Source organism: Astyanax mexicanus, chromosome 23 (assembly GCF_023375975.1).
Source record: "Astyanax mexicanus isolate ESR-SI-001 chromosome 23, AstMex3_surface, whole genome shotgun sequence".
In the NCBI taxonomy this organism is placed as follows: Eukaryota; Metazoa; Chordata; class Actinopteri; order Characiformes; family Acestrorhamphidae; genus Astyanax; species Astyanax mexicanus.
The window spans coordinates 16,170,041-16,195,996 of NC_064430.1; the positions used below are offsets into that span (position 1 = coordinate 16,170,041).

The following is a 25,956-nucleotide window of genomic DNA, read 5'->3' on the forward strand; positions in this document are numbered from 1 at the left end:
CGCACATGTTTAAAAGTGGAGTGCTTTTATAAGGCTCAGCACTGGGCCTGGCTGGGTTCCTGTGATGTTTTGGCAGCCGTAGGGAGAGTAATTTCCTCCTCTTCTCCAGCCTGACATTTGTTAAAGGAACCCCCCAGAGAGCCGCTCTCCAACCCCTGATGGTGATTAGTACGCTCGCTATGCAGCGCAGCCACCCAGAGCAGCCTCAGTCAGCAAGATTGAAGAGATAGACAGACGGACAGACAGACAGGCGGGCAGAAGGAGGATGGTAAACAGAAAGAGAAGAGAGAGAGAGAGAGAAAGATAGGAAAGCAAAATAAAAGTCAAGAAAGAGTCCAAATCCAAACAACTCCATACAAAAACAAATCCATACTCGCCATTCTAGAATTGCGGGGACATTTCAAGTCCCCAAAAAAAACATTTCGTTTTTTTGTGCCTTTAAATTATAATACTAAGTATGTAAATTATGACTATTAATAAAACTTGATGTATGTTTTGTTTAGAATAGCCTAGCTAAGGTAAATTTACAGTTAGAATAGCACTGCAGAGCTAAAGTTAGATTTAGAATAGGAAAGCGTAATGAAAGTCAAGAAAGAGTCCAAATCCAAACAACTCACACACATACATAAGAATTGTGAGGACATTTCAAGTCCCCATAAAAACATTTAGCTTTTTTCCTGAAAAACAATCTTTATTGATTTGGTTTTAAATAATAGTAATAATCATATAAATTATTACTATAAAGCCTGATGTATATTTTAGGCACAATAAATTTACTGAGGTAAATTTACAATTAGAATAGCACTGCTAAGGTAAATGTAGGTTTAGAACATGAAAGCGTAATTAAACTCAAGAGAGAGTTAAAATCCAAACAATTTACACATACTCGTCATTCTAGAATTGCGGGGACATTTCAAATCATTTCGATTTTTTTTTTTTGTTGCCAAAAACAATATTTATTGATTCTGCTTTAAATAATAATAATAATTATGTTAATTTATGACTATAAAACAACCTGATGTATATTTTAGGCACAATAAATTTATTGAGGTAAATTTACGATTAGAATAGCACTGCTGAGGTAAATTTAGGTTTAGAAAAGAAAAGCATAATGTTTTTCAAAAGTCAAAAGTTTTTTTTTTGCCAAAAACAATGTTTATTGATTTGGTTTTAAATAATAATAGTAATCATGTTTACTTTATGACTACTAATGAAACCTGATGTATATTTTAGATGCAATAACTTTACTGAGGTAAAGTTATGTTTAGTGAAGCCCAGCTGAGGTAAATTTTAAGATTAGAATAGCACTGATCAGGTAAATTTAGGTTTAGAATAGGACTGCTGAATAGGACTATCTTTAGTATTTCGGGACACATGTGGAAGCCAATGAAAAATATCATAACATCCTCTCTTTTCTTATGGTAACAAAATTTATTTTAGTAAAAGATAATATATTATCATCACCTCAACATCTGGTTTACAATACTTTATAATAAGGGTCACAAATAACAATACTTACAACAGTAACAAGCATTTTTAAGTAATGTCTCAATTAACAATTAATTGACACTAGTTAAGATATTATTTAACATTACAAAATATCAATGATTTAACATGTTGTAAATAATACAGAATTAATAGTTTGGCTAAATAATTGTAATGATTAATAATGTCTTAACTAGTGTTAGATAATTAAGAATTTGTGGAGACATTCTGTGGTAATCACTGTTAATTTATATACCATTACTGTGAAGTGTTACCAATGGTTTAAATGAGTGTTAAATGGTGTTAAATGGTTTTAATGGTTTGAAGATAACAGAGCTGACTAATAAGTTGAATATTTCAGTACTTGTAAATTGTCCCATACTTCTAGAATGACAAAAAACTGAGCAAAAAAGATGAGAGTTAAACAGGATGTAGAACCAAATTGAAATGGGGAGAAAAAAAAGTAGTAAGAAAGACAGAAAAAAGAAAGAAAGAGTAGCAGAGGTTTTAGTGCTGAGGTAAATTTATGATCAGAATAGCACTGCTAAAGTAAATTCATGATTAGACTAGCACTACTGATATAAATTCATGATTAGAATAGCACTGCTGAGGGAAATTTATGATCAGAATAGCTCTGCTGAAAAAAGAAAAAGAAAGAAAGAGTAGCAGAGAAAGACAGAGCGAGCGAGCGACAGAGCAGCATACTTCACCCTAATAGCTTGAGTAGAGCAGGATTAGTGGTAAGGTCAGAGAGGCTCGTGTTGAGATGCTGCTTACCTTCAGGCCCGCAGTGATGTGTTGGAGGGTAATTATGAGATAAGAAATGTATTGATTGTGCTGAGATATGGTTTCAGATGGAGCTGTAATTGAAAGTGGTATCTGAGCACATGCTTCTATTGGATTGACTTTTTTGTGCTCGATTTCTCCTGGGATGAAAACAGATACTGATAGTTTTAAATGCTCATCATGGCGCAGCCCGCTATGCATAGATCTGCTGAGGCTAAATGAGGTGGAAATGCACTTCAGCGATCTATACGGAACAGAATCCTGCTCTGTACTGCCTGAGACTCAAATATTTTAAATGGAACATTGTCTTTGCCGTTTCCATGTGACCCAGCCCTTCTCTAACAAAAAAAGTATACTTAAGGTACACTTTAAATATTCTTGTATTGAGAAGATGTTTACAAAGTATATTTTACATAGTATTTAAGTATTATTTAGCTATTATAAAAGTAGTAAACTTTGGGTATACATCAAGATTAGATATAAGTAAACTACCTTATAAGTAACAACTTAGGCCACTTTTAGTTACAAAAAATTCTCAAGTTAAAAATGGGCGATAAGATAAAATAAAAAAGTTTCAAATAATGGGGTGTAGTTTTCATTTCTCTCTCTCATTAGAATAGCATTACTGAGGAAAATGTATGATTAGAATAGCACTGCTGAGGTAAATTCATGATTAGAATAGCACTGCTGATATAAGTTCATGATTAAAAAAGCACTGCCGAGATAAATTCATGATTAGAATAGCACTGCTGAGGAAAAAAGTTATGATTAGACTAGTACGGCTGAGGTAAATTTATGATTAGAATAGCACTGCTGATGTAAATTCATGATTAGAATAGCAGTGCTGAGGTAAATTCATGATCAGAATAGCACTGCTGAGGTAAATTCATGATTAAACTAGCACTGCTGATATAAATTCTTGATTAGAATAGCACTGCTGAGGTAAATTCATGTTTAGACTAGCACTACTGATATAAATTCTTGATTAGAATAGCACTGCTAAGGTAAATTCATGATCAGAATAGCACAGCTGAGGTAAATTTATGATTACAATTGCACTGGTATAGGAAATTCATGATTAGACTATCACTACTGATATGAATTCATGAAGAGAATAGCAGTGCTGAGGTAAATTCATGATAGGAATAGCAATGCTGAGGTAAATTCATGGTTAGAATAGCACTGCTGAGGTGAATTCATGATAAGAATAGCACTGTTGAGGTAACTTATGATTAGAATAGCACTGCTGAGGTAAATTCATGATTAGAATAGCACTTCTAAGGTAACTTCATGATTAGAATAGCACTGCTATATTAAATTCATGATTAGACTAGCACTACTGATATAAATTCATGATAAGTATAGCAATGCTGAGGTAAATTCATAATTGCAATAGCACTGCTGAGATAAATTCATGATTAGACTAGCACAACTGATATAAATTCTTGATCAGAATAGCACTGCTAAAGTAAATTTATGATTAGCATAGCACTGCTGAGGTAAATTACGATTGGAAGAGCATTGCTGAGGTGAATTCATGATAAGAATAGCACTGTTAAGGTAAACTCATGATTAGAATAGCACTGCTAAGGTAAATTCATGATTAGAATAGCACTTCTGAGGTAAATTCATGATTAGAATAGCACTGCTACAGTAAATTCATGATTAGACTAGCACTACTGATATAAATTCATGATTACAATAGCACTGCTGAGATAAATTTCATGATTAGGCTAGCACTACTGATATAAATTCTAGATCAGAATAGCACTGCTAAAGTAAATTTATGATTAGCATAGCACTGCTGAGGTAAATTACGATTAGAAGAGCATTTCTGAGGTGAATTCATGATTAGAATAGCAGTGCTGAGGAAAATTCATTATCAGAATAGCACTGCTGAAGTACATTCATGATTAGAATAGAAGTGCTGAGGTAAATTCATGATTAGAATAGCAGTGCTGAGGTAAATTTATGATTAGAATAGCACTGCTTGCTTTGAGAGGATCATTTTTATGATTAACATACTATTGCAGGGACCCACAAGATCACATATAGTGGGTTGTAGTTTTTTTTTTTTCAAAGAAATTTGAATTATTGCAAAGAGGTTTAAGTAGTACTGTGGTTAGTATATACTAAACTAAACTAAATGTAAATAAACTTCGTTTTTGTAAGCGTTGCATTGATCTGAACATCCCAAAAATCTGTATTCAGAACTAAATCTGAATGGTATTGTACAGTTAGAGGAAATGAGCCATTCTTTAGCATGTCTGTCAAAGCTTTGACTATTTCCCTTCTCTTATAATACAGGCCTATTATCCTGAAAGTAGCACAGTCTGTTCTTCAGATATTTCAATCTGTTCCTGTTTTCACCCAAGCACTACTACAGCGTCAGGTAATGAAGTCTGGATCGGCTGGTGTTTTGGTTTTTCAGGAGGGAAACATAGAGAAAGCTGATAGTGACGAGTAGAAGATGGTCAGATGGTTGGTACTCGTTGTGCATGGATGGGGTCAATAAGCAAATACCAGCCATCTGAAATAGAAACCTCAATATCTACTGAGAGAGAGAGATGGAGGGAGAGAGAGGTGGAGATAGACGGAGAGAGCAATAGAGTGAGAGAGATGAGTGGGTATTCGTTCTATAAGGGCCACTTGTACAATCTGCCTCCTCCTGGGGCCATTATCATTACAGACGAATCCACTGACACCCGAGGAAGAAGTGAGGCAAGGTATTCAATGCAGGAGTCGCTACACATATATCCCACAGTTCAGTGCAGTGTTCTCTAGCTTTTATAGGACATTGGAAAAGTATGAGTTCATTTTTACACTCTACTCACACACAAATCAAATGAAATAAAGTGTGTAAGCATTGAGTAATGTGTAATTCATGATTATAATAGCAGTGCTGATGTAAATGTATGATGAGAGTAGTGCTGCTGAGGTAAATTCATGATTAGAACAGCACTGAGTTTTTTCTTAAAAAAAATAGACAACAATACATTCTGGCTATTTTATTTATTTAGTGGGGGAACAGTGACAACATTTATTAAAGCCTGTGAAAAAATGCATTCAGTTTTCAACCTTCAGCCAAATGTATAAAATTTGTCTCATATATTCTGATCATATTTATTCCATAAGGTTTTTTTTCTGATAAACATTAGTAAACAGATAACTTGGAGCTACTGGAGCTTTCTAAGATACCTGATGAATATAGACAATACATCTAGGTAACTTCTGCTAGCTAACATTTTACATTATTTAATATAGAAAGAGCTTTTATTTGCAGAAAATGAGAAATGGCTGAAATAACAAAAAATATGCAGAGCTTTCAGACCTCAAATAATGCAAAAACAACAAGTTCATATTCATAAAGTTTTAAGAGTTCAGAAATCAAAATTTGGTGGAATAACCCTGGTTTTTATCTCAGTTTTTTAGCATCTTGGCATGTTCTCCTCCACCAGTCTTGCACACTGCTTTTGGATAACTTTATACTACTCCTGGTATATATATATATATATATAGTATTGCGATATTTAGTTTTGTGATACTGTAGCGATTTCTGAAAACAAAGTATTATTTTTTTTAATTAGTAGTTTATATATAAAACTAGTTGTCAGACAGTGGTTTATTTTTTGTTGTATTTAAACCCTAGACCACTAGATAGCAGTGTTGTACTCTTCAGTTACAGCTCACTCTTTCAGTGGATAAAAAGTAAACTTTTCTCCTGATGTTATGTTATATGTTAGTGTTAATTTTTACTTGATAGAGTTTTCAACAGTATTAAAATATTGTGATATATTAAATTGTCACCTTGTGCATCGTGATATGTATCATAGTGTATTGTATCGGCAAGTTCTTGCTAAGTAGTTACTGTAACTCTGTATGATGGCTGTCTGATGTCCGGGGGAATCGGCCGATCCGTCTGTAATCCTCGTGTCCTACTATTCCCCCTGACACACACACACACACACACACACACACACACACACTTGCACGTGTTGTGGAACAGTGTTAGATCAGAGCACAGAGCGTCCAGCACTGCAGCCTGAGCCCAACATGAGTTATATCCCAGTACACTAGCCGAGCACCACCAAGGCTGAGGCAGGATTTAAAACCTGTGTGTGTGTGTGAGAGAGAGAGAGAGAGAGAGAGAGAGAAAAGAGGGGGAGGAAGGTCTGTGTATATAACCTCTCCTCCCACAAAGGTGGGATATTTTCCTTTATTGCTCTGTTTCTCATGTACTTGGTAAATTATACATGCATGATGTTGCAGGGCTGCTTTTGGTGAAAGAAAAATCAATAACGTGTTTGTGTTACATTCATGCTGATGAGTTGACTCGGGAAAGCCGTAATGCCTCCGTAGAGCGAGAGAGCGAGCGAGTGAGAGAGAGAGAGAGAGAGAGAGAGAGATAGAGCTGGGGCGAGGTAGCTAGGGGCAGCCATGCAAATACCTCAACTGGCAATTCATTAGTTTTCCCTTTTCCCTTGCACCTCTCCTGCAGAATAATGGCCCCGAAAATATGGCAGTCACTACTCTCCCGAGCAGAAATTGGATTTTGGATGAATGATCACAAGTTTTACATTCATCAAGCCCTCACGTTTTAAATCCCAGCTCAGCGTAGCCTGCGATCGGAGGGTGGAGAAACGAGGAGACGGCTCAGCTACGCCGGTGGAGCTGCTTTAGACACCCGTCACCAAACACATCAAATACGGATCAGTGGAATCAGAAACACACACTTAATTCATCTTGACCTCGAAATTGATATTTTGAGTCGTTGACACCAAGGTTGGTTTGTAACAGGTCTGGACGATAAAATTTGGATCCCAATAAACTGTATTTGTTAATTTTGGTTATTATTATACTGTATAGTTTGATTATATAATTTGATATGACCCTTATGAATATAGTGGTGTACATAATTACACACTGATGGAGCTGAGTGATATGGAAACATTGTAATTTGTAAGTTTTCTTTGGATTTATCATATTAAATGCTTGTTAAAGGCAAAACAGATGAATCAAGAAAGGCTTTTATGTGTTTAGGAGTCTAACTGTTACAGAGTCTGGTAGTGGAGGCTCCCTGTGTTGAGGAGTCTGACTGCCTGGAGGATAAAGCTGTTGCAGAGTCTGGTAGTGGAGGCTCCCTGTGTTGAGGAGTCTGACTGCCTGGTGGATAAAGCTGTTGCAGAGTCTGGTAGTGGAGGCTCTGTGTGTTGAGGAGTCTGACTACCTGGTGGAAGAAGCTGTTGCAGAGTCTGGTAGTGGAGGCTCTGTGAGTTGAAGAGTCTGACTGCCTGGTGGATGAATCTGTTGCAGAGTCTGGTAGTGGAGGCTCTGTGTATTGAGGAGTCTGACTGCCTGGTGGATGAAGCTGTTGCAGAGTCTGGTAGTGGAGGCTCTGTGTATTAAAGAATCTGACAGCCTGCATTAAGAAGCTGTTGCAGAGTCTGGTAGTGGAGGCTCTGTGTGTTGAGGAGTCTGACTGCCTGGTGGAAGAAGCTGTTGCAGAGTCTGGTAGTGGAGGCTCTGTGAGTTGAAGAGTCTGACTGCCTAGTGGATGAATCTGTTGCAGAGTCTGGTAGTTGAGGCTCTGTATGTTGAGGAGTCTGACTGCCTGGTGGAAGAAGCTGTTGCAGAATCTAATAGTGGAGGATCTGAGTGTTGAGGAGTCTGACTGCCTGGTGGAAGAAGCTGTTGCAGAGTCTGGTAATAGAGGTTCTGTATGTTGAGGAGTCTGACTGCCAGGTGGAAGAAACTGTTGCAAAGTCTGGTAGTGGAGGGTTGAGGAGTCTGACTGCCTGGTGGAAGAAACTGTTGCAGAGTCTAGTAGTGGAGGCTCGGATGCTCCTTTACTATATGTGTGTGGTGTAGATGTCGGTGATAAAGGGGGGACAGAGTGGATCTTGTTGATCTTCTCAGCTGTCCTCACTATCCGCTGTAGGGTCATGCCTTCCTTCCCAAACCAGACGGTAATGAACAATTCTGGACACACTAAATCTGAATTGTCTAATCTGTTTCAATGCAGAACCAGCATGAGATACTGTATATAACTTTGTTAACGCCGATATAAATGTCATCCCAGACTGCAGTGTATCTGGATGACATCCTCATTCTCAACAATATCAAGAGGTCTACTTCTCAACACTGGCTCGGTTGATATGCCACGGCCGTGAATTACAGAGCAGAGGAATTTGCCGCTGCAGACTGGAACGAGCACAGCGTGCTCCATTTTCTCACTCGACGCCACCAAAAAAGGCTTTCTTTTTCCTTTTTGGCTTCGGGTTTTTGTCAGAAACGAGATGCCGGCATTGCCAAATCGGCCCATGTCTGCCTGCTTAGCAGAGGATGAAGAGCAGCACATGTAGGCCTAATCATTTTAGGCCCTGCTTGAGTCCGCTTTTCATGTCTTCATGAAACAAAATAATCAATGCATATTTCAGAGAGAAAGAGCTAATTAAGATAATGAGATTTCCTCTGTGGAGTGGCGCCTACCAGCCAAACGCGGGGGCTCGTGTTTCGAATTGAAATCTGTAATTGATGACAGTGTGTGTGTGTGTGTGTGTGAATGCATGTGTGTAAAAGAGAGAGAGAGAGAAAGAGTAAGAGTGTTTTGTGTATGCACATGTGCCTGTGTATGCAGGAATAAATGTGTGGGTGTGCATTTCTCATCTTTCTCTCTCTCTTTCTCGCTATCCCTCTCTTTCATTCGTTCCCTCTCTTTCCCTCTCTCTCTCTGTTTTTCTGTGGGTATTTTTTTTCATTCTCACACAGGCAGGACAGTAGTCTCTTCTCAGCTTGTTTGTCATGTACTTGCATTTGTCATCATTATGAGCTCATGATGAAGTGCCGTTTCACAAAGGTGAAAACGCCGCCATGTTAACAAATTAGAAAAACCAAACAGGCAGCCCCGCCACTCAGCATGACCACGGGAAAAGAAACGAGAGCTTTTAGACTGCAAATAATTTTCGACACGGTAGGCATTTTCGAATACAGCAGGGACGGGACGAGAAAGAGAAAAAAAATTAAAAAGAAAGCTTCCTCAGTCAAGTAGATAAAGGCTTTTTTAACTGCCTCAATCAAAAAATAATAATCCAGCGGAAAAGTGCACTTTATTTCTGGTTCTTTAGACTGTGTGGTAAACTCAAGGAAGGCAGGCTGAGAGACACTTGTTCTGGGAGAAGTGGGAGGTCTACCAAATGAGGATGAGAGTTTTGGTGCTGCCTCTGGTCTTTCCTTTGAAGACTACTTTGTTTCTCCTATTTTAACTAGGCGATTGTCCCACCCATTCAGCTGCTACTCAGCTGTATATCCTCAATCACTATTAATCTCAAATAAAAAAACAAGGAGGGTGAAGACTAGCACATGCCTCCTCTGACTTTTTAAACTGCTGCTGGTGCAAAATTGCAGAGTAGCATCACAGTGGTGCATTTGGAGGAAAGTGCAGCGACTCGGTTCCGATACATCAGCTCACAGACGCCTTTTGCTGATTGACATTACCCTAGGAGTTATAGGGGGAGAGAGCACCATCTACTGTACCCACCCAGAGAGAACAAGACCATTTGTGCTCTCTCAGGCTTCTGGCAGCTATTGGCAAGCTGCATGAACGGGATTTAAGCAAGCGTTCTCCCGATCACAGTTGCAGCACTTAAGACTGCTGGACCACTTCTTATGTGCCATATGCTGGACGATATTTGTAGAACAGAGGGTAATATAACAGTTATTATACAGTTATTGGTTACAACTATTGGTTAAAAATTACAATATAAAGTAAAGTTTATTGTATCTGGTTTATCGTATCAAATGCTTAATAAAGGCAGAAAAGAATGGAACCATTCTAGAAGAACTAAAGTGAAGATGTCGATTCTATTTAAATGCATTACCAGTGTAAAATCTTTAACTTCTTTCTGCAACTTAAATGTCTTGCAAAACTGCTGTGTATCTGGATGACATCCTCATACTTCTCAACGTTGGCTTGGTTGATTTGGCAAAGTTGTAAATCACAAAACAGACAAATTTGCTGCTGCACTTTTACTTTCGAAACATTCCCCCTACTGTTAACTCAATTTTTTCGTATACAGCGGGGACTGGATGAGAGAGTAAAAAAAAAAAAGAAAGATTCCTCAGTCAAGTAGTTAAAGGCTTTTTAAACTGTCTCAATCAAAAAAGAACCACTTCACTTCAGGTCTTTTGGACTGTCCGGTAAACTCAAGGAAGGCAGTCTGAGAGACACTTGTTTTGGGAAAAGTGGAAGTTTTTGGTTTAATTTCTACAGAACAGAGGGTAGTGAAACAGTTATTATAGAGTTTTTGGTTAAAACTCAAAAACTACAATACAAAGTATTAAAAAACAAAGTTTATTTCGGATTTATCGTATTGAATGAAATTTTCTCGTCGATTTTTTAGTTTTAGTAGTCTCTTTTCAGCTTGTTTATCATGAACTTCCATTTGTCGCTCTTATGCCGTTTCACAAAGGTGAAAACACCGCCATGTTAACAAATTAGAAAAGCCAAACGGGCAGCCCCGCCACTCAGCATGACCACGGGAAAAGAAACGGGAGCCATTGGACTGCAAATAAGATCCGACACGGTAGGCATTTTGTAATACAGCGGGGACTGGGCGAGGAAGGGGAAAAAAATAAAAAAGAAAGCTTCCTCTGTCGGATAGTAAACATGAATGTCACTGAGGCGATGCCAATGACACATACAAATGAATAAGCAGCCGAATACCAGACTCCAGCGCTCCAGCACTCGCAGAGCTTGATATTGACTACCGCTCTGCGAACAATATGGAAGTGGAAACCAAATTACTCCCTATTGTGCTCTCCAAAACAGTGTATGCGGGAGTGAAGCAGCATTTCAGGCTTGCTTTTAGATGCCTTATTTTGCCAAGTGTGTCTGTGATACCCCGATTTCACTCCGGCATCCGTGGACAATAAAAGCATAAAACATTCAGAGCCTTGGTTAAAAAAATGCAATTTATTTAGTTCCCATTGGGTTTTTGCATTCGGAGCTCAGCCTATAGGTTTTCAACATACGTAACACCTGTGACATGCAATATACTGTGCATCAGGTCTGCAGAGTCAATACACAATACACAGTCAGCTGTAATATCACATAGTTACACCATACTTCATCATTCCTCATGCATTTCTAAACAAATGATTTTTTTACTAGGGATACATTTTTTTATCGCTACGACTCTCGATTCCACCTGGTTTTCCGATTTCCACTCTTGAACACCTGGTTTTAGACCAAAATAATTTATTGTCTCGACGGACAATTCTGGTAGAAACAGGAGAGTTGAGGTGCACATTGAATTCTGCCGTGATTTGAGCACGTGAGTTTTATGTTTTTTGGATACAATCCGGGTTAGCACCCGAACATCCCTTTCAGACAGCTTCCTCTTACAGCGTCCACAGTTAATCCTGTTGGATGTGGTTTGTCCTTCTTGGTGGTATGCTGACATTACCCTGGATACAGTGGCTCTTGATACATCACAAAGACTTGCTGTCTTGGTCACAGATGCTCCAGCAAGACGTGCACCAACAATTTGTCCTCTTTTGAACTCTGGTATGTCACCCATAATGTTGTGTGCATTGCAATATTTAGAGCAGAACTGTGCTCTTACCCTGCTAATTGAACCTTCACACTCTGCTCTTACTGGTGCAATAATGTGCAATTAATGAAGATTGGCCACCAGGCTGCTCCAATTTAGCCATGAAACCTCCCACACTAAAATGACAGGTGTTTCAGTTTCATTGTCCATCCCCTGTAGACAAAAATGTCCGCCATGTTGACGAAGTTGCAATCAGAGATTGCACTCCAGAGAACACAGGTGAAACCAGGTGCCTACTTATTGGTAAGCCCCCATCCTTTTCCCAGCCCAGGCATCTTATAGCTTGCCTTCTTTAAGTCAAATCACACTACAGAGCGTAGAGGAAAAAACAATGTTTTAAACAATATTTAAAATCCGTCAATGAATCTGGTACAATGTTAATGCATTCATCAACACAACACAACATGATCAATAATAGTATGAATATCTAGCTTGTTAGCAGCCTGCCAAGGATATTTCTCAATCTTATACACAACTCATTATCCAGGGCAATGAAATATCACAAAATAAAAAGCTGTCTTCTGATTATTATTACAAATGTTACATTTGCATTTAGTGGGTTTTTAACCCTTTATACTCTAGGCTATTTTGGTGTGTTTTTTCTTCGTTTTTGTTAGTTCCTCCTTCAGTTCTTATAACACAGTAATTATATCAGTCACATGCCCTGAGCTCTTTTATTCCAGAAGCCATACGGCTGCTCAAAAATATAATCATTTAAAATGTAAATCTTTGAATGTATAGACTTTAAATATATTCACCTAAGATATCATTTCAAAAATAGTTAGACTAGAGTGTTTACGAGTTGAAAGCATAATACTATTGATGATAGTTCATTACATGGATTATTACATGACAAAATACATAGGGAGCATCAGGCGGAGTTATTTTTCTTGATAATAACACCTCTAAGATACATGTAGTTTATAAAACACCTGACACTCAGAGTAGCCAAAGCCTTTCAGTATTTTGATCAGAACACACAAAAAAAACTATATACAAAAATGTAAACTTTTTAGTCTAAATAAATAAAAATGTTTAGTGCAAAATAACTACTTAGTAAAAATGTGCAAGTAAAATAAAAACTATATAAAGTAGTGTGCACACCATACCTAGCTTTAGTTTGAGTAAAGCAGGTAGTTTCACACTTTTTCTGTGGACACTTGTGAGTCATTTACTGATATTATTTGGTTTGAAACATCATATAAATATGTTTGAAGCACTACAGGTAAATAATATTGGTTGGGGAAGGAGATCTCACTTTTTTTTAGGTGTTTTCTCAATGGGTTTCTTGTAGATGCTTTACTGCACTGGGATGTCTTTGCTTGCATTTTTAGAAAGAATAAGTTCCGCCCTTTCTAACATACATATGTATGGATTATGTTGGTGTGTGAAGGGATTCCTGAGTAATTAAGCTGAGAACACAAGGTGCGATTTTGGACAGAAAATCCATCCGTAGGGTTCTAAGGGTTAAGGGTGGTCCAACAAGACCCAGCTGGGACATAGCGGGGCTGCACATCCTGGCGTGGGGCAGACCCACACCCATCATTTTGAACAAATGGGTATATCTGATATTTATCATGTAGATATCTGCCAATGATGATGCTGATGTTTTTTACAACTCCGGTGTAAAAGTGACTTTTGGTGTAGTAAAACATGGTAATCAGTACTTACCTTTGTAGAATAGCACACCTCCGCTCTCCTACAGCTTCCTGAGATCCAGTAATATTGTGCTTTTTGCCCAGCACTTTGCAAAACGGCTTTTGCCCAGCACTTTGTACAACGGCTGTATTGGGGCATATTTTTATAAATCTCTTTTTACACTGTTATCCAGACTCAAAGTAGCTCCACACCTCCTTGGTAGATTCCGGAGAGCCCTGACATTTAAATGGAGCCATTAATAACTTAAAAAGGGCACAATAAGCTTACTAAAACACTGTTCACATCCTATAATGCTAGCTTCAGCTCCGGGAGCTACCATCACTGTACTGATAATAACATAGATGTGTATACATAGACTCTGCCTCCTGGTGTGAAGCTACTTTGAGCCTGGATAACGGTGTAAAAAGTGATTCATCGAGGCAAAATATATGGACCGATACGGCCGTTGTACAGAGTGCTGGGAAAAAAAATATTTTTTACATCGGAGATCTCCTTTAATATGCATCCATTGATTTTTTTGTCATATTTAATTATTACATACAGTACAATATGTACATAGAGTAGCTTTATTGTGATATTTATTGTAACATCATTCTTACCAATACACAGCCTTACAAATTAAGAATATACTAATTATAATATATATATTTTTTATCATATCATATTTTGAATTGCCATTCCAGTTGCCAATTGCAATTTTTAGTTTAACCTCCACCAGTGTAAATTGGAAAGACAGCCAGTTGATCAATTTGTTCCTGTACGACTTTTTAAGCTCCTCTGTGTAATTTGAGTCATATTGGTACAGTATGAAATCCCTGAACTTTGACAGAAAAAAAAGAATTTGGAAATGAACACATCTAGCAGAGATCTACACACTGCACTGAGCAGCCCTACTGCAGCATGACCTGCTGTGTCCCATATTACAAGGTGAAACCTTCTTCTCCCTAAGGGCAGAATAACCTTGAGAAGGTGACACAAGAAGAGCAAGTCATAAAACTCTTGACCTGGATCCTCTTAGCTTCAGAATCTTGTCAGGCTAACCCCTTCATACAATGCCACTAACCACAGTATAACCAATACGTGTTTGCTTGTTTAGAAAAGGGTGATTTATGGCTCTTTTGCTCTCTTTTGCTGTTGTAAAAAGCGGCTCTAGGACCCCGTTGGGCTGCCTCTAGCCTGGATTAAATATTTGCATTGGAAGCATAAAGGTTCTGTATTACATCAAGTGGCACATTTGCCCACATATGTTGTAGCTGGGCCTGTAGATCCTGCTCTACATTCGTAGGTTGCTGAAGCTGGCGAATGCAGCTTGTCTCATAAAAGCTTAAATGCCGAAATATCTACGGACCAGGCAGGAACGATACCAAGAACTTTCCTGGGAATCACTTGCTTTGCTGTTTGTGAGTGAGCATTATCCTGCTGACAAAAGATAACTGAAAACCCTGCATTATGTCCTACACATATCTGTGAGCTGTTAGTGTCCCTCATATCACTACTAGGGGTGACTGACTTGTTGTGTGTTGGGGCAGTGTATTAATCCACAGCAAATGCAGGATTGAAGCACACATAACAAGTTCTCTATACTTTAATCCAGCAGTTATCAGACTCCAAACAGAAGCTGGAGGCCAAGGTGATGGGCAATTTGTCTCTTAGTCTGTTGATGTGGCCCGTCATAGTCGGTTGCAAACTGGGCAAAATGTATTAGAATGCTTTGTAGAGTCATGTCCAGCAGTCAACGATCTCTCACCAGGAGGGGCACTATCCGAGAGTAGGCTCTGAGAGACCACACCTGTAATAATTTATATACAACTCTGGAAAAAAACTTTAGTTTCTGAATCAGTTTCTGTGATTTTGTTGTTTATAGGTATATGTTTGAGTAAAATAAACATTGATGTTTTATTCTATAAACTACAGACAACATTTCTCCCAAATTCCAAATAAACATATTGTCATTTAGAGAATTTATTTGCAGAAAATGAGAAATGACTGAAATAACAAAAAAGATGCAGAGCTTTCAGACCTCAAATAATGCAAAGAAAAACAAGTTCATATTCATAAAGTTTTAAGGGTTCAGAAATCATTGATTGGTGGAATCATCACAGTTTTAAGGCACCTTGGCATGTTCTCTTCCACCAGTCTTACACACTGCTTTTGGATAACTTTATGCCTCTCCTGGTGCAAAAATTCAAGCAGTTCAGCTTGAAGGTTTGATTGCTTGTGATCATCCATCTTCCTCTTGATTATATTTCAGGGGTTTTCAATTTGGTAAAATCAAAGAAATTTATCATTTTTAAGTGGTCCAATTTTTTTTCCAGAGCTGTATCTGCCTTAACCATAAGTGTGACGTCATGTCAAGTTTTGCATCAATCTGGGCTGCATTATTTTTTAAGACTAAAAAAAAAATAATGGTAACACTTTACTTGGATGGTCCATTTTATGGCCTTGTTGATGCGCAACTGACATTTAACTAACACTGAATTGAATGTATATTGAATTTAACTTAACCCTATGTTGAATGTAAATGATTTAAAGTATAACCTAACCCAACACCTAACCCTAACCTTAACCCTTAATCAACCATGAAATCTAACCCTACACCTAACCCTTACCCTAACCTTAACCTAATCTTAAAATCTAATCCTAAACCCAATCCTAAAATATTAAGATAAGCGTTTGGATTAGGGTTGAATGTAGGGTTACATTCAATAGAGAATAATTTACTTTCACCTTTTAGTTCATTTGCATTTAATAGACGTGTAGTTGAATGTTAGTTGAATGCCAGTTGAGCATCAAAGAGGCCATCAAATGGACCATCCAAGTAAAGTGTTACCGAAATAATAAGTAAGATGATGATGATTCTAAATTTTAAATTTGTATTGATATCACTTGGACTTTGAGCATCCGACCACAGCACCTTCTTCCACATGTTTGCTGTGTCTCTGACATGGCCTGTGGCAAACAGCAAATTCTTACACTTCTTTTATCTGTCATTTAACAATGGTTTTCTTCTTGCCACTCTTTTCATAAAGGCCAGATTTTTGGAGTTTACAACTTATAGTAGTCCTGTGGACAGATTCTCCCTCCTGAGCTGTGGATTTCTGCAGCTCCTTCAGAGTGACCATGGATGCAAAATCTTGGCTTGCAAATTCTTCTCTTCTCTTCAAATCTGTCAGTTTGGGTGGACGGAAATGTCTTGGTTTAGGTTTGCGGTTGTAGAAAACTCTTTCCAGTATTGGATGATGAATTGAACAGTCCTCCTTGGGATGCTCAAAGCTTGGAATATGTTTTTATAAACTCCTCCACAACTTTATTCTCTTTAACATGTCTGGGGAGTTCCTTGGTTTTTCATGATGCTGTTTATTCGGAAGTGTAGTTTGTTTTGTCTCTAGCAAACCACTGAGGCCCTTTCAGAACAGGTGTATCTCTTTATGCTGAGACTAAATTACCCACAGCTGGACTCTATTCTGAAGGCAATTGATTGCACTGGATTGTATTTACCAGGTTTCAGAATTATGTGCTACTTTGTGTTGTTCTATCATTGAAAATCTCCATAAAATACATAGTAATTGGTGATAAAAAGGTTATAAAATGTAAGGTATAAATTTGTTTGCAAGCTAATGTATGTACAGTATATATTTCTGCAAAAAAGTGAGACAAAACACATTGAGTCAATGCTGAGACGTACTTAGCATGCATTCCACCGTGTGCGGGATTGGCACAGAGCCCGCTGGAGCTGGAAATCAGACAGTGTATCTCCCGGAGATCAGCCATGGTTGCATGCCAATGCTGAACATGAGCGGCCAGTTCCAAGCCCAGGCCAGGCAGCTGAGGATGCAGCTGGTGCGGCTCTGTAGATGCGTCCTGATTAACCTCCTGATCTAGCACAGGGGAGAGCACAGCTCTAACCAGCATTAATAATGAACAGCGCTCTTTTCTAGGGGCGAGATGCAGGATCTGCTCACAGTGCACAATGCTTTATTTTATTTACACACCATGCAGACATTTAATACGGCACAACAAATATTTAAATCATTTTACGCAACTAAATAGAATGGAAAAAACATTCAACAGATGCATTTATTAAAATAATTTTGTCACCTTCTGTCACAACCACAAACTTCTAAAGCATAAATATTCTTGAATATAAAAAATTTGATTGTAGCTCACTGTAGGCTGTATGTTTAGGGTCATTGTCTTGCTGGAAGGTGAATCTCCTTCGTAGTCTCAAGTTTTTTGCATCAACCTCTATCTAGTTTTCTTCATCCATCTTCCCATCAACTCTGACCAGCTTCCTTATACAGCTCTGGAAAAAAATAAGAGCCCACTTAAAAATGATGAGTTTCCTTGATTTTACCTAATTGAAAATGTCTGGAATATAATCAAAAGGAAGATGATCACAAGCCATCAAAACAAGCTGAACTGCTTTAAATTTTGCACCAGGAGTGACATAAAGTTACCCAAAAGCAGTGTGTAAGACTGGCGGAGGAGAACATGCCAACATGCATGAAAACTGTGATTAAAAAACAGAGTTATTCCACTAAATATTGATTTCTGAACTCTTATAACTTTATGAATATGAACTTGTTTTCTTTGCATTATTTGAGGTCTGAAAGCACTGCATATTTTTGCAGAGCTTGGTGGGCTATTTGACAAAAGTACAAACTTGTCATCATGTTTCACCTCACCCCAAGTATCTCCTTTAAATTGATTTTACTAGTGTTAGTAGTGTGAGTGTTGTGCTGGTATGAATCAAGTGGATTAGATGCAGCAGTGCTGCTGGAGTTTTTAAACACCTCAGTGTCACAATTAGACTGTGCGCAGCATCTTGTGCCCGAAAAACTGGTGTCTAGTGGTCTCTAGTGTAATGATCTACTAAAAATTTATTTTTTTGGGATGTTTTTTTTTTTTGCATTGCTGTTTCCTTTTAATTGCAGACATGCACTACTCTCTCTTTATCTCTCTCGTTCTAACTCCTTTTGAGAGGGAATTGAAAAAAAATGTTTTTGGCACAAAAACCCTGGCCAATTAACAAATCCAAGAACTTGGGTATGGCTGAGAATTTCTTCTTTTTTCGCCCCTCATTACTCAAGTTCTTTTATACTGCTAATGAAGTAGTGCAGTATAAATGCTTTCTGATGGCACATTAGATAAATATAGAAGAAGAAACACAGTTATGCAGATGATAAAAAATGATATGAAGTTTGACTGAGTGCCAGTCTTTTCTTCAGATGCAGTCGCCTAATTGAGCTGAGTTGAGTATTATAGGGAGACAAGCTTCAAACTAGGACAGCTGTGACCTTTACCAGTGTTCACAGGGGCAGGAGGGGAAGTTTATGGTGCTTTAATTTCTACCTTGTTTAGTCTGAACCTTTTAGATTTTTTAGTTTGTTGCAAACTCAAAGAACCAATCAAAAGAAGTGGTTTTCATCTGGATATATTCAGTATTTTGTTGACTTCAGGAGTGCTGAATATGCATTTTCAAGATTTTGAGATCAGTTGTCATGATTTAGTTTAGCTTGTCTCTCCAAACCATCACTGATTGGTGGAAACTTCAGACTAGAATTCAAGCAGTTTGGACTGTGTGTTTCTCCACTCTTCCTCCAGACTCTGGTCTCTTGATTTACAAATAAAATGCAGAATTTACTGATGATCAGTGATGGTTTGGAGAGTCATGTCATCTGGCTCCTTTTTTTAATGATAACAGTTGGTCCACTGTGTTATATCAAGTCCAAAACTTACAGCATTTCATTTTCCAGCAGGACTGCTAAAAGTACCAATTGTTCTTATATAATATTCTAATTGTCTGAGACACTGATTTTTGCATTTTCATTGGCTGTAATCCATAATCACAATCAACAATAAAATAAATAAACATTTAAAATAGATTATTCTGTATTTAATACATCTATATAATATATAAGTTCCACATTTTAAACTGAATTACTGAAAGAAAATAATTTTTCAATGATATTCTAATACACCATTCCTATTTTGTTCGGTGGAGCTGGTGAAGCTGAGATTCACTAGACATAGCTTAAAGACTTGCCAAAAACTATGGTGAGCTGAGCTGATTTGGCAAAACTGGGAGATGCTACCTGTTTTTTTTTATTTTTCTCTTACCTGTTTCATAATTCGTTCCTTTCCAAACTCTGTTTTGTTCGGAACATTCTCATGAATACTTTGGCAAAGCTATTTTTGGCCTGAAATGCATTTTTGCCCACTTGCAAAGACATTTTGCCAAGTTATCACTCAAGATACAATACAAAATCAGGTTGTTATTGACACAATATTTCACTCATTAAACAACAAAAGAAGAAAAAGAACCAGTGTCGTGACAAAATTAAACTTGTGTCAATGTGCAACCCTTAAAAAATCTAATAAAAAAAATATATTTTTGTCCAGTGTGTGACAATGCAGATAATACCTAAGCATAAAATTGCCTTGATTATTGATTATGTTTGTAACGAAGAGGAGGAGGCAGGATGCAAATGCAAGTCTTTATTTTCCATATTTTTAACTAACAAAAACAAAACACTAAAAAACAGAGGATAAACTAAAAGACTGAAACAAAAAAACAAAGAAACAAACTACAAAAAGCAAACCTGAAACACTGAAGACAAAAACACAGCTGGTCTGAGGTTAAACAAAACAGATAAACTAGATCTGGACAGAGTAACAAGACAAGATCAGACAAAAAGCGCGACAGAGAACAAAGGAGCACATGAGGTATTTATACACAGGCACACACTAGGGACACCTGTGGAGGTAATGAGGGGGGCGGAGTTGCAAATGAGACAGGAGGGGTTACAGATGACAAGGCAGGGCTAAGGTGGAGACAAGACCAAAACACAACAGTAGCACATGGCTGGGAAACATGACAGGTAAACAATAGAACAGGACAGGAGCAGAAAGGAACCAAAAAAGGCAAGACACTGGACAGACACAGGCTTAGGTGTGACAACAGCAGAATGAAAACAAAACTGATATTCCAGTTGTACAGTTTGGTTATTGTGTTATCACCATCTGTCTGTTGATGCACAGCAACAATTGGGCTTGATGTTAAGCCTCTTAAAAATTTTATACTAAAATCTAATAAGCAAATATCTAAAATGTAAAATGAAATACTATATAGTACCTGATAAAAGTTTGCCTTCTCGTTATGCTTTTATAATGTATAAAAGAGTTTGGCCCTCACAGTCTCCTGATCTTAACCTGATCAACTGAGATGGTGATTTGAGGTGATTTAGGATAAGCTGGAGCTTCACAGAGTAAAAAAACTATTCCAGGTGACTCTTCCTTAATGAAGACACTTTGATACAAATACCAAGAGTGTGCAGATCTGTCTTTAAATATAAATGTGCTGCTGAGAGGGATCTAAATTATAAAACATATTCTGGTTCGTAACACTTTTTTTAGTTTACAAAATAATTCTGTATGTGTTCCTGTATAGCGTTAATATAGTCTTCAGTACTACATTTAAAATGTAAAGAAAATCATAAAAAGAAAGAAAAAAAAACACAGTGAATGTGAAGAAGCGTGTCCAAACGTTTAACTAGTACTGTATACTGTCGATGTTGTGCAAAAATTACACTTTACTTTTAATTAAAAAAATAAAGGAAAAATAAAGAAACTGAATATAATGGATATACAGTACATTCGTTTTCTTAAGTGTTTAGTTTATGAAACTCTATAAAAGAAGCAGGAAAGCAGGCTGAATCTTGCCCAGATGTTTTGAAAGCCATCAAAAAGCTTCTGACAGAATTCTGGTTGGATATTTGACAACTTTTCCTGGCAGAACTGGTTCTGTAAAATTACATTTATTGGTTTCCTGCCATGGACCTGACTTTAAGCCCAGTCCACACGGCTGAGGTCAGGACTCTGAAGGAAGAAGTCATTAAAACTTTTTTTATTCTCGTTTTGCACCAGAAAAAAATAGTTTAAATCTTTGAAAGGCCCAGCATTGGCATGTTATTGTACCTGCTATGCCCATGATGAGTTCGGCTTCTAACTGCAATTGTATGTGTGGTATTTTTGGGTGAATTGACCTCGAATCATGATCAATTGAACATTTTTACCTTGGTTATAATTAGTGGGTGATGGAATGCTGCGTTAAAGTTAGAGTTATAAAACAGCTAAATTTGTGAAAGTTTTAATTGATTACACAGCCCTAATGTGTATGTACTAATGGTGTCAAGCGATTAACAAATTGAATCTGATTAAGCACATATATATTCTGTTATTAACTGCAACTATTCGCACTTGTTCTTCTTGATATGCAGGTTTTTATAGTGGATACATATATATGAACGTAAGAAGAAGTGTACAATGCAGTTATATTTATATTAGTGATAGATAAAGCCAATGTGGGGCTCTGGAATAAATCATGTATGACAAATTGAGGAAATAGAGGAAACTTTTTTTTACTTTATTGCAAACTTAATCTCAGCTTAGTTGTAAGGATTTCTGAATTAGATCTAAATTTGCTGAGTATAAAAGGTCGTTTTCACACCTGTAGTTGATGGTTTCTATGGTCCGGATCAGTTGATAAGTTCTTTATTTGCAGCGTTTCTCCCTCTGTTTGGTTTGGTTTCACACAGGCATAACCCAAAATGCACCAAAAATCATGCAAGCACTTTGTCTACTCTGATTGGCCAGAGCTGTCTGGTGCGGGATCAAGAAAGTGAATATATCCCAGCTGTTAATTTCAGGTTGAATGTTGGTCATGACGTCAGATGACAAACATTTTACCTCAGTATAACGTCTTATACTGTAACATGCCTATAGGGTAGCGAGAAGATTCTGTTTTCCAGCATGTTTATTAGTGTGAAGTGTGAAGCTGATTTAACACAGAATGCTGAAAATTTTCCGCTTTGCTTTCAAACAGTGTTTTTACGATGGGACATGCAATGCAGAAGTGAGCATTGAATGCTGCAGAAACTGCATGTGTAAACAGCATGGAGCAGCAGAGACAGCGTTTGTTCATAGCAGTATACTATCTGGCTAATATATTAGATTAAACTGTGTCTGGTCCCACTTTATAATAAGTGTCCCTAAGTACTAGGTAGTTACACAGTAACAATCCATGTAACTACAGTGTAACTATGACAGTGTAACTGATGAAGTACACATTGTTACAGATTAACTGCATTAAGGTTAATTTTGGGTTAATTCAGGGTGAGTGTACTTACACAAGTAATAGAGCAAGTGTACGTACACATGTGTAACAAGGTGTGTGTACTTACACATGTGTAACAGTGCGTGTGATGAGTTGAGTATAAACTTATCTAAAAGCTATTGTCTACTACACACATTGTTACACACGTGTAAGTACACTTGCTCTATCACTTGTGTAAGTACACTCACCCTGGTACACATGTGTACTTACACAAGTCAAAATTAACCTTAACACACATGCGTAATTACATAACCTGTACCTCTGTAGTTAATCTATAACAATGTGTACTTCGTCAGTAGTTACAATGTAGTTACATGGATTGTTACTGTGTAACTAGATAGAACTTAGGGACACTTATTATAAAGTGGGACCCTGTGTCTTATCAGCAGTTTAGCTTAATTCGCTTTAACGTTGACAGCCCCAGTTTTTACGTAATGCAACAATATAGTATATTTAGTCACTAATGTGTTTCTTCTATAATAATAATACATACAATTTCACAAATGTACCATTTTTGTGATGTACCTTGACCAAATCATTCTGACCATCTGACTGATAATCTACTGCCATTTCAGAAACCATGCAAAAGTCATCCTGTTCACACATGGTGACCTCTAAATGGAAAAGGGCTGTCACATTTATGGAAAAGGTTGCTCATGTAAAAGCTAATGACTTCTCAGCTGAGATGCTTCGGGAGAATTGAGCCATAAATTAGAGAGGTTCTGTCTCCCTTAGTGCTGCTTGATTCAGGATGAGTGTGCTCATACGTTAAAGAAGGCACTTTTAAATTAAAGGCCTTCAGTGTGGTTCATGTGGAAAATACTCTGCTAAACATGTATGTATAATTTATAGAAATGCATTAGAATACAAGTAGGTATAATTGAATGTGGGGTGTGATTGAATTGTGTAATACCAGCAAATCCTAGCATACAAGAAAAAATATACCAGTTAAATTTGGCTAGCAAAGTGGACCGCAAATGAGACCTTAGTCTACCAATGGATCCTAGCACACTGGGTCATAAATCTCTCAGCCAGTCCTAGCATATGAAAACAACATCTAACAACCAATCCTAGCATAATAAACCAACATCTACCAACCTATACTAGCACAGTGAGGCAAAATCTCTCAGCTGATCCTCAAATAGGAGACCAAAATCAGTACCTTTTCTAGAACAATGGGTCAAAAATGGGTCCAAAGATCTGTTAACCTAGCCTAGTATAGTGGGCCAAAAATCTGTTAGGCAATAATTACATAGGAGTCCAAATTTACGAACTGGGTCCAAAAATCGGTTAATCTATCCTAGCAAAGAAATCTAAAATTCACCCAGCTAATCCTAGCATAGAAGACCAAAATCTACCAGCCAATCCTAGCATAGAATACTAAAATCTCCAATTCCAATCCTAGCATAGAATACCAACATCTACCAACTTATCCCAGCATAGGAGAACCTATCAAAATATAGTTTGCAAAATATCTTCTAGTCTGTGAGCCAATAATCTCTCAACCAGTTCCAGTATAGTGTACTTAAACTATAGGGAAAAGTGTGTAAAAATGTTTAAAGTTTGCTTGGAAAACCATGCTAATAATGTTGAAAAAATAAATTGGTTGCCCCTATATCTGTTCTATCTTCTGTTAAAATTACCCTTCCCTCACAAAAGTGGGCCAAAAAGCTGCTAAAAACGCACATATCGCTCCAAAAAGCACAAGAAACATGAATCAGTGTAGTTCCTACAATCCTGCAAAATTCCGCATGTCCACATCAAAATCTAGTAATACCCAGTCAAACCTAGCATAGTCCAAAATCTACCAACCTATCTTGATGCTCTAGTGCAGATAGTTTGACAGGGTTACTCAGATCTATCAACCTATCATAGCACAGCGGACATCATTTTTCTGAGTCAGTCCTATAGGAGACTAAAATCTATCAGGCTAATGTAACAAAATGCAGCAAAAACGAGGCCAATATCTACCAACCTATCTTAGCATATTGGGCCACAAATGTCCCAACCAACCATAGAAACACCCTGGGCAAAAACATGAGATCAAAAATGTCCGAAACTATTTTAGCACAATTACCCCAAAATTATTCACCAATCCAAGGATAGGAGATGAAAAATCAACAAACCTATCATAGCATAAAAGACCTGAATACACCAAAAATCTCCCAAACCAACCATAGCGTAGGAGAACAAAATCTTCCAACATATCCTTGCACAGTGGGCCAAAAATCTCTCAACAAATCCTTGTGTAGAAGACTAAAATCTACAAACCAATCCTAGCATAGAAGACCAACATATACAAACCAATCTTAGCGTAGAAGGCCAAAATATTACCAACCAACCGAAACACACTTGGCCAAAAATAAGACCAAGATCTACCAAACTGTTGTAGCACAATGGCCCCTAAATTATCCACCAATCCCAGGGTAGTAGATGAAAAATCTACAATCTTATCCTAGCATAGAAGACCAAAATCTACCAACCAATCTAGGTGAGAAAGACCAAAAATCTCCCAACCAACCATAGCATAGGAGACCAAAAATCTACCAACCTGTTCTTGCACAGATTGCCAAAAATCTCAACCAATCCTAGTGTAAAAGACCGAAATCTACAAACCAATGTTGGTGTAGAAGACCAAAATCTCCTAACCAATCCAAACACACATGACCAAAAATAAGACCAAGATCTCCAAAACTGTTGTAGCACCATTGCCCAAAAATCATCCACCAATCCCAGGATAGGAGACCAAAAATTGACAAACCTATCCTATCCTAGCACAGTTAGTCAAAAATGATCCAGCCAATCTTAGCAAAGGAAGCAGGGATTGTGGGCACATGGTAGGGAACAGATCTCTGAATGATCAGATAGTGCAACAGAGCGGAACACAGGCCTCAGGGAGTATCGACGTGTTTGTTGAGGCTGGTAAATGTTAAACTAAAGTACACTGCAAACACGCTGTTCAAGCATAATGACGTAATTGACCGTGGTGTTGAAAAAATGGAAGTTAGTCTTTTTATCTATTTAACAGAGACAGACAGAAAGTTGAGCATATTCATATGTCCTAATTAATTAATGCATTCTCTTCCTAATAAGGGATTTGTGGACTATGTACCAAGTCTTCTGAGTTGCAGTGGAATACGTGAAATGACAACTTAAGTGTCTATGGCATCAGTACTTTTGACATTGGCTCGGCTCCATGCAAACTCGAGCTATTAGCTCCAGTCCACGCCAGTAAATTGG

At 37.6% G+C, this 25,956-nt stretch overlaps 1 protein-coding gene across 5 annotated transcripts in view; it reads left to right on the plus strand.

Annotated features, from left to right (window-relative positions):
• The window catches only part of il1rapl1b (interleukin 1 receptor accessory protein-like 1b), a 614,338-nt gene that overhangs the window by 379,016 nt on the left and 209,366 nt on the right, over nt 1-25,956 (plus strand). The gene's annotated exons all lie outside the window — the stretch shown is intronic.